Below are 9,975 nucleotides of genomic sequence, written 5' to 3'. Positions count from 1 at the left end.
AACATATCAATATAATTCTTTTTTATATAGATGCATAATATCATTACCTTTCATTTGGTATATTTTTTTCATAAATTTAACCCTTAACCTGCCCACAAGGGGGGATTTAAAATGACAACTTTTTCACAAAAAATTAATTTTTTTAACTTAAATTTTGAAAATGTTCCGGAAGGTCTGACACTTTTATATATATCTTAAATTAAAGCTAATGTAATATGCTTTATCATGAAAAAAAAATATTTCGGACTTTATCTTATCTTAATGGTGAAAATGGCTACCGAATGCTATTTTTGTGTGAAAATTCGATTTTGTATTTTCCATTTTTAACTTTATTATGCTATAACTTTTTGAAAATGAATGAATCATTACAATTTTTTTATGAGAAGTAGTATTTATATAGATCTTTCATTCGACATACTGTTTTTTAAATCGGACCATTTTCCTATATACGAGGGGGGTTTAAATNTTTTTTAAATCGAATCATTTCCCTATATACGAGGGGGGTTTAAATCTAAAAATTGCATATAGAAAGTAGAAATTTTTCAAATAAACTTTTGAAAGTGTTCTGGAAGGTCTGACACTTTTATATATATCTTAAATTAAAGCTAATGTAATATACTTTATAATGGTAAAAAAAAATTTCTGTTACCAGAACTTTTTCAAAAATGAACATATCAATATAATTTTTTTTTTTTTTATAGATGACTGATATTTTTACCTATCTTTTGGTATATTTTTTTTGTAAATTTGACCCTTTATCTGCCCACAGAGGGGGGATTTAAAATGACAACTTTTTCACAAAAAATTAACTTAACTTTTAAAAATGTTCCGGAAGGTCTGACACTTTTATATATATCTTAAATTGTAATATACTTTATTATGGTAAAAAAAATCGGACTTTATTTTGTCTTCACGGTGAAAACGGCTACCGAATGTTAGTTTTGTGTAAAAATTCTTGATTTTATAATTTACATTTTTAACTTTATAATGCTATAACTCATTGAAAAGTGTATGGATCAACACCAATTTTCTATGAGAAATAATATTTTTTAATAATCTCTTGTTCATTCGACATACTTTATCTTAATCAAGATATTAATAAGGAACTAGCAGATCGTGTAGCTTTTGGAATAATCCACCAATTTTTTAAAATTAAACACTATCTAAAGCTTTGCATCGAAGCGTTTTTTTTTATAGTGATTTTAATCACTGTCAGATATTATTATACTTGATCCAGCTATGTCACGTCACCACTATGCCGCGACCCCCCTGTGCTGGGTTTTTTTTTTGTCTGAAATAACTAAACATTTTGAATACAATCTTTTATTATCAATTAATGGTAGTTTTACAAAGTTAAATAATTCTTTTGTTTCAATACTTCCATTAATAATTTTTTTTAACTCTATTTTTTGTGTTAAACTATTAAACATACTTAAATTTGGAAAAATAAAGCTCTCTATTAAATTTTTCTCGTTTTCTGCTTTAATTTTTGCATTGTCATTAATAAATAAATGAGTATATTGAGGAATAAGATTAGTAACTTGGTTCTGTTGATTGATTGACAAGTGAGATGATATATTTATAATGTTACATTAGAATCTTTTATTATTCCTTTATCTATACAATGTTTAGTTACAGAGTTTATATTCAAATAAAGAATTGTATGATCATTATTATGGTCATTTTTTATGCAAGATCATGTGAATTTAAGTTAGTATTCTCATTTCTATTAGTTAATGATGTTTTCTTATCTAGAGAGATATTATTTACAGCTTTGTTTGCTAAGTTAAAAGGTGAACTATTTACCTCAGCGGAGTTTTACCTTAATTGGTGTTTTTTGGAAATTCTTTGCAAAATCTATCCGTGTGTCCAAGTATATTGCATATTTGGCAAATTTGTTTATCTTTATAGCGATAGCCTTCTATTTTATGATTATTTGAACAAATTGAGCATGATAGAGTGTTGTCGGAATTATGCATATTAACATTACGTTGTGTGTATTTGTTTTGTCTTTGATGATTCTTATTCTGATAAATATTGTTTCTAGATGAATAATTATTTTGTCGTTGGTTTTTGTTTAAACTAATTAAAAACATTAAAAAAACTAGTTTTCATTCATTATTTTTTTAAAATTATTTTTAACTTTTTAATTCAATGTGCTTTAAAAATGTTTTTCAGTGTGTATATTATGTTTGTATGAACGAAAAACATACATACTTCGTAAAATTTTTAGATCATGAAAACTTAAACAATTTAAATAGTCACTTTCGCCTATTGTCTCTTTTAGTACACTTTTTTTTTTTAATCCCTTATTTTTTTCCACATTTTTATCACAGCGCATCATATACGTTTTACTAAATATCCAAATATATATTTTTTTAATTTTTTCACCCATTTCATATTTTATAAGCCCATATTTCATTAATTTTTTAAATTTTGAATTTGGTGGCTTTATATTTTCGGGGCATAATTGTAATAAACCAAAAATAAAAAAAAAGAAAAGAAATAATAAATGGTGGATAGGTAGTATAAGTGAATAATTAAATAAAAATGAATAAATTAATATATAATATTAATTATATGATTTTTTTTTATTAAAATTAAAATTAAATGTCTATAATATTTATTATATGATTTACACAATTATTGTTTCTCTTATTAATTATTAATTTTCCTATTTAATTTTTTATTAATGGTTTATTACGCAATAGATTGTTGGAGATTAAAAAGCATAGATTAAATTGTACTTACCTTACGTCCTGTGTAATGCAATAATATTTCAAATAATCCAATGTTGATTTTGGTATTAAACGCAAAACATATACTATTTACACTATACGTCATATAGTCCATATAATTACTTATAAAAACTATTCAAAATTTTAAATAATAAGATTTAATTACACAAAGTCTACGACTGATCTTACTTGTAAATGATTCTAAACACTATATTTTATTATAAATATAATTTAAATTTTTTTAATTAATGAGGGCCCTACGTGTAGGTATTACTTAATAATTTCTACATGAGGGATATGTTATCGCATAAGTAAAGGGTTATTTTGTATTTTAAATAAAAGAACCCTGTTTTAGTGATCTTATATAATCATAAATATGACATATATGTACAAATTATAACATCATATTATATGGTAATATTATAAGTAAAAATATAATATTACATAATGGCAAGTCTGAATGGAGCTTGTGTAAATCGTCACCATACTCTAATTCGACTTTTAAAATAACCTCCCAATTACTATCATTTTCAATTTCCATAACATCTAACGCATTGATTTCTGTTTGTTTTAACCATTTGAAATTTCCAAGTGGAAGGTGTTGACTAAGCGCTGCGCGATAAAGATTATTGGCATCGAGATATAATAAATATTTAAACGGTTTCGACGACTCGAAATCGTAGCAATATGTATTATTAGCTTCATTATAATGAGATACGCATTGAGTGACACCCACACAAATTCAGTTATTAATGAAACTAATCATCTCGATGGTCGTCATTAATTCCAACTTTACCCCGGTAATTCGTTTCATAGCATCAAAGCTCAATCTGGGGATATTAATATAATAACAAGGATCAAGCTCATAATTTACTAAACACATTTTTCTGAAATTTTCAAAGTTATCAACTGTAATAAACAAAAAAAAAGATAAAGGGTAGCTTAAGTTAAGGGGGGTAAAGATGGTATTAATGAAATCGTATCTCGGGGTCTAACTATATTTATTTATTAAATAATAAAATATCCCTACCTCATTTATTCCTATTTTTGTTTATTACGTGATTTTTTATAAGTAAGACATGCAAATAAATATTCGCACTTACCTTTATTTCCTTTAGTAATTGATTGAGTTGGTTTTATGGTGATTTCTTCTTTCAGTGTTAACTGTCGTTTATACTGTTTGCGTTTATTTCGATAAATTAGTATCTCTGTGTATATAAGACTTAGAAAAAGGATTCTCTATAATGGGACCTGCGTCTATTATAATTTGTTACCCCTGTTTTTTTATTTATTTTCTTTAAATTCCTATTATATTATACTATGTTATTACTAATAATATTTGCGATGAATTCCCTACAGTCGATATCGATATTCTTAAAATTTACTCTGAACTAGTCAAAATATAATTATAAGAATATGTCTATCTATATTCAAAATATAATTAACAAGACTGTGGTGGCCCAGCGTTTCTCAGCGTAAAGCCTTGGCTGGCGCGGACACAGTTACCTCGCTAATATATTTTAAATATTATTTCAATACATCTTCTACTATCCTTTACGTCAACTGCCTACACGTTACCGAAAGGTAATTGGCATAGTCCTTTAAGGCTGGCGGGTACACAGGCATAAAGTACTACTACTAAAACTAGTTAATTCTAATCACAAATTATGCTTCTCCATTTAGTTCGGCACATTTAAGGCTGTTCATAAATGTAGGGCACAATAAGCTTTATTATGAATATACGATAATGTATAAGGCTATTATGCCTGTATAAATAAAATTACGCTTCTTCACTCTTTTCGGCACATTTGAGGCTGTCCAGAAGTGAAGGGCATGATAATATTTAAAACCTTTATATATAAGTAGATATAATGTCTGTTTGTCAGGAGAATATTAGGTGATAATAAAATAAATAAAAACTTGTTCCTGTGTAAAATATTAATAAATCATCTAAGACAATGTTCACCACTTAGGATGATACATAAAAAAAACTAAGTCACAGGGATAAAATATTTACTTATACTGACGCAGATTCCATGTAAGAGAATACTTAGAAGAGAGGTCGTCCGAAGTCGTCAGAGGTCCCAGAAGAAGAGCAGGAGCAGCAAAAAACGTCAGTCTGAGCGTCAGCGTCCCTTTTTACGAGAAAAAATGGCTTTTTATACGCCGGATGAAGTAAACCAGCGATCTCTATTGAAATTCCTAAGATGTTAGATTATTATTTGTGATTGGTTAATTGTGATAGAAACCCTGCCGTGGGCGTAGTTAATGAATTGTAGGGGACTGGTTTGAAACATGTGTTGATAAATAGTTATTTTTATTACCCCAAAAGGGAAACATTCCTTAGATGATTTTTTGCTTTATTCATACATATGTGATATTTAGTACATGTGTTAATAATTATACTACACAACTAAAAGAAATACATCGGGTTTAAATATAATAATCCTCCAATGTTAAACAATTAAATTTTTCCCATACTTTTTTTGCATGGGCGTAATCCTTATCTGTTAAATCACTCATATTTACTATAATACGGAACGAGGTTTTGAGAGGTAATATACTTTTGTTCAGAATGTTCATATCAGTTACATACTCGTAAAGAATTACTCCATTACGACACATCATCATAAATTCATCATCATTTCAACAAGGAGAACGTACAGTTCTCCTTGTTTTGATAAATTTATCAGGTGTCTAAGTTTCGGCTAATTTTTCAAGAGAAGATGGTAAAGAGTTTGTGTAATTGTGGGTACTTCATACATTAACACTATTATTAACTATTTTTTCATAAACTATAACTAAATCTAATAAATCTTTACCGCAATATTTTTTTGAATTGATTTTTTCAATATATCTGCAATGTCCAACGCATATCGTTCAATGAATTAAGGGATAGTAAATGGATCTATGTTTTCAATTCTATGTTCAACTATATTATTCAAAGAAACTGATTCTATTACTCTTGCACGCGATTTCCTTGCACAATCATCTGATAATAAAAACTAATTTTAAGACTCAGTTTAAATTATGCAGTGATAGAGTAATGTTGTGCGTGCTCGTTTTTTCCTCTCTAATCTATTTTTATGTATTATTATATCTACTTGAAGTTTAGTTAACAATTGCATTATGGGTTGTGTGTGTTTTGTTTGCTATCTTAATTTTGCTGACTTTAATGTCCCAATAAAATGTGATGGTTGTAATTTTCAAGCTCATAGTAAATGTTCTGGATTTACAGCTGATGAGCAAAAATGTTTTTCTTTAAAAAGTCGTACCATAAAAAAATTATTTTGTCCGTCTTGTGAAAAAGGCTTACGCGATATTCCAGAATTAAAAGATTTAATTAATCGATTGTTAACAGAAGTTAACCAACTTAAATTGTCAATTAGTGCAAACTCAGTTATTTCTGAAGATTTCTAATTAATGAATTAAATGATCGTAATCTGAGAGTTTCAAATCTAATTATGTATAATATTCCGGAATCAAATAAAATAAAATCAGACATGATGAAATATCAGTATCTAATATTATTAGCTCCATTGTTAGTGATTCGGCTATCAAGCCATTAAAGTTGATAAGATTGGGTAACAAATCCAAGCTAACTCAAATACTCACCCAATTAAGATAATGTTACCTACATCGCGTGATGCATTTGATATTTTGAGAAATAAGAAAAAAAATAAAATAAATCCAGCCTTCATCGGACATTTTCATCATCTCTGATCGTACTCCTTATCAAAGGACATTTATGAATAAACTTTGCGATGAATTAAAGGCACGTAACTTCAAGGGAGAAAATGATTTAACAATAAAATATATAAAAGGTACACTTGCAATTGTTTTAAGAGATCGCCGTTCAATTACTCAGATAAATAATTTTTGACATTAAATATTTTTTATCAAAATATAAGGGGTTTACTGACTAAACTCCCCTTTTTTCATAATTCTATTTTAAATTTACATAATGATGTAATATTTATCACTGAAACATGGTTAAATAATAATGTGTGTGATGCTGAAATTGGCTTTGAAGCTTTTAATCTATTCAAAAATGATCGACAAGTTAGGGGAGAGGTGTTTTAATTACCGTAAAGAAAAATTTAAAATATGAGAAAATTAGTATCAACTCCTTAGATGAAACTGATCAGCTATTTTTAAAACTTAGTTTATCAAATGATGAAATAGATATGAATATTTTAAATAATAAAGTTCATTACTAAAAAAGTCGTAAGTCAAGTATTTACCCCGTAAAAGTTAAAAGTTCAAAATTTTTTTAAAAAAGGTGTTTTTCAGTTTTTTGTGATTAAATCCTAAAGTATTTACTATAAAAAAAAATAACTTATTATAAAATGTTTTCAAAATTAAATTTACAATAATATTTGTTATAAGTGTTTTTCTCATAAAACGACTCATTCTATCACAAAATAACAAAAACTCGGTTTTATACTATAATAAATTTTATATTGACAAAATAATAGATTATTTTCGCTTATATATGTCAACGAGGTAATCCTCTCATCAGTATTCTTATTGTGTAATATTTAAAAAAAAAGTTGATTTTTATTTTTAATCTTATTGTATAGGTATCAAAACGTGTTTTATTTTATCAAGCTTTTTTTGTATCATTATTGATTTAGAATCTTAAATGTTTCACTATCTGTTTTTAAATATTATCAAAATCATATAAAATTAATACATTTTGTATCATCTATTGTTAGATAACACCTGTTGATAATTCTTCGATGATAGGTTTGATTGTAACCAATAAGTAAAATAATACTATTACAATGGTTTAAAACTCGTTTATACTTAGTACTCGCAAATACCTATTGTAGCATTTGAACGGGCTCGGTACAAAGTTTTTGTTTATATTTTATTCGTTTTAACGCTGATTAAGTGTAATTTTTTGTTATTTTCTAGCTTTTTCTTTTATTATTTAGTATTAAAAGTAGTGTAGTAATATGTCACACAAAGTAAATTTGCGTAAACAGATTTATTTATTAGGTCATACTGTCCATCAAATTTTTGGCTGTAAATTACCTTCTAATATACAAGTTCTTAGAGTATTGTTTCATAATATACGTGAAGTCAAATTAAGCATTCGTGATAGTGCACGATTAGTAATAGATGAGGTTTTAATATTTTGGCAAAAAGCTCGCATTCCAACTCGTGAAGTACGTCACTGTATATTAAAATTGGAAGCAATTTACGACGAATGGCGAAGTTTGCAAAAAAATGCATCACGAAAAACTGATATTCAAAAAAAAAAAAGAAAATTGTTTTATCAATAAATTTGACGACCTTTTTGATATAGCACATGCTGACGCTATGAATCTGATGAGTATTGAATTGGATAAACAATTTTTAATTCGTCAACGTGAAAAAGGTCGTCCGGGATCGTTGAGTGAAATCGATTATGATTCATATCAAGTTGAACAAAAAAAGTATTTACGCTTTGAAAAAACAGAAAAAAGAAAAAAACGTATTTATGATGAAATAGAAGCATCGTGTAAGTGTTTAATTAACTTATAAATGTTCTATTATATTATATTATATTATTTATGTATAATAATTGCAGATGATACAGTTGAGTTTTATTCAGGATCATCAGAAAGTGACACTGACGATGATAGTCAAATCATGTCGATCAATGATGATTTAATTTTTGAGAAAACATTATGTGAACCTGGTCCATCTACTAGTAAACGAGCTTCAAAACAGTTTCTCACTAACAAACTTGTAGCTGCATTGGATAGATGTATGATCAGTGACAGAGACGCCACTCATTTACTTATGGCAGCGGCTGAAGCATTTGGTCAAAACGTTGATAGTTTGGTAATAAATCGTTCGTCAATACATAGAGAACGTGAAAAGTTACGTAAAGAACGAGCTTTAAATTTACGTGAAAATTTTCAAATTAGCTTATTTAGTAATGCAGTCGTACACTGGGATGGCAAATTGCTTCCTTCGTTAACTTCAAAAGATCTTGTTGACCGATTACCAATAATTATTTCTAGTGGGGATCATGAACAACTTCTAGGTGTACCAAAATTATCAGAAGGAACTGGAGAGGAACAGGCTATAAAAGTATATGAATCAATTGAAGAATGGGGCCTAAAAAACTCAGTTGTAGCTGTTTGCTGTGATACTACGTCTTCAAACACCGGTAGATTAAAAGGCACATGTATATTATTAGAACAACGTCTTGAAAAAGATTTGTTGTATTTACTTTGTCGACATCATATTTATGAAATTGTTTTAAAAAGTATTTTCGAAGAAAAATTTGGTTCAACCTCAGGGCCTAATGTTCAACTTTTTAAAAAATTCCAAGAAGGCTGGAGTAACATAAATACAAATAAATTCAATCCAGGTATAGAAGATAAATATGTTAGTGAAAAATTATGCGATGCCAAACAACGTGTACTTGAATTTTCGCTAATTATTTCAAAAGAAAAACAGTTTAGAGAAGATTATAGAGAGCTATTAGAACTGTCTATAATTTTCCTAGGAGGAATCCCACATCGCAGTATATTGTTTCGAGTTCCGGGAGCATTCCATCACGCCCGATGGATGTCCAAAGCGATATATTGCCTAAAAATATATATTTTTAGAAAACAATTTCATATGACCGCAGAACAAGAAAGAGCATGTCGAGATATTTGTATATTTATAATATGTGTTTATATTGAAAGATGGTTTCGCTCACATGTTGCAATTGAAGCACCTTATCAAGATCTTTCATTTGTTCATTGTTTGATTGAATATGAAAAAATAGATAAAAATATATCAAAAATTGCATTAAAAAAATTTTGTGGTCACTTGTGGTACCTAACTCCCGAAGTAGCAGGATTATCGTTTTTTGATTCAAATATTCCTTTATCAATGAAATTAAAAATGGTACAGTCACTAAAAAATCACGATGACAATGCAAATGTAATTAAGCGTTATGTTGTTCCAATAAATAATTATGCGTCTCTAAAAAATAAACAAATTTATNTGCCCTCATATTTTAAATTAGTAAATTTCCATAATAAGGGAAAGAGAAAAAAAAATTGGAATTTTTGTGTAGTGAAAGTTAAATACATCATTAAGACAATGAATTGAACATTTTTTTTTTATGTGTTTACTGTTAATCTAGTATCTTATTTGACATTAATAAACACGTTCACTTCTTTACATTTCATTTTATTATTAACATTCATGTATATCGATTATTTATAATCGATTTATTTTTTAA

The sequence above is a fragment of the Daktulosphaira vitifoliae genome, unplaced genomic scaffold (genome assembly GCF_025091365.1).
Source record: "Daktulosphaira vitifoliae isolate Bord-2020 unplaced genomic scaffold, ASM2509136v1 Scaffold_25, whole genome shotgun sequence".
Classification (NCBI taxonomy): domain Eukaryota; kingdom Metazoa; phylum Arthropoda; class Insecta; order Hemiptera; family Phylloxeridae; genus Daktulosphaira; species Daktulosphaira vitifoliae.
The sequence above is the reverse complement of the archived record's forward strand: the minus strand, read 5'-3'. Positions refer to the sequence as shown.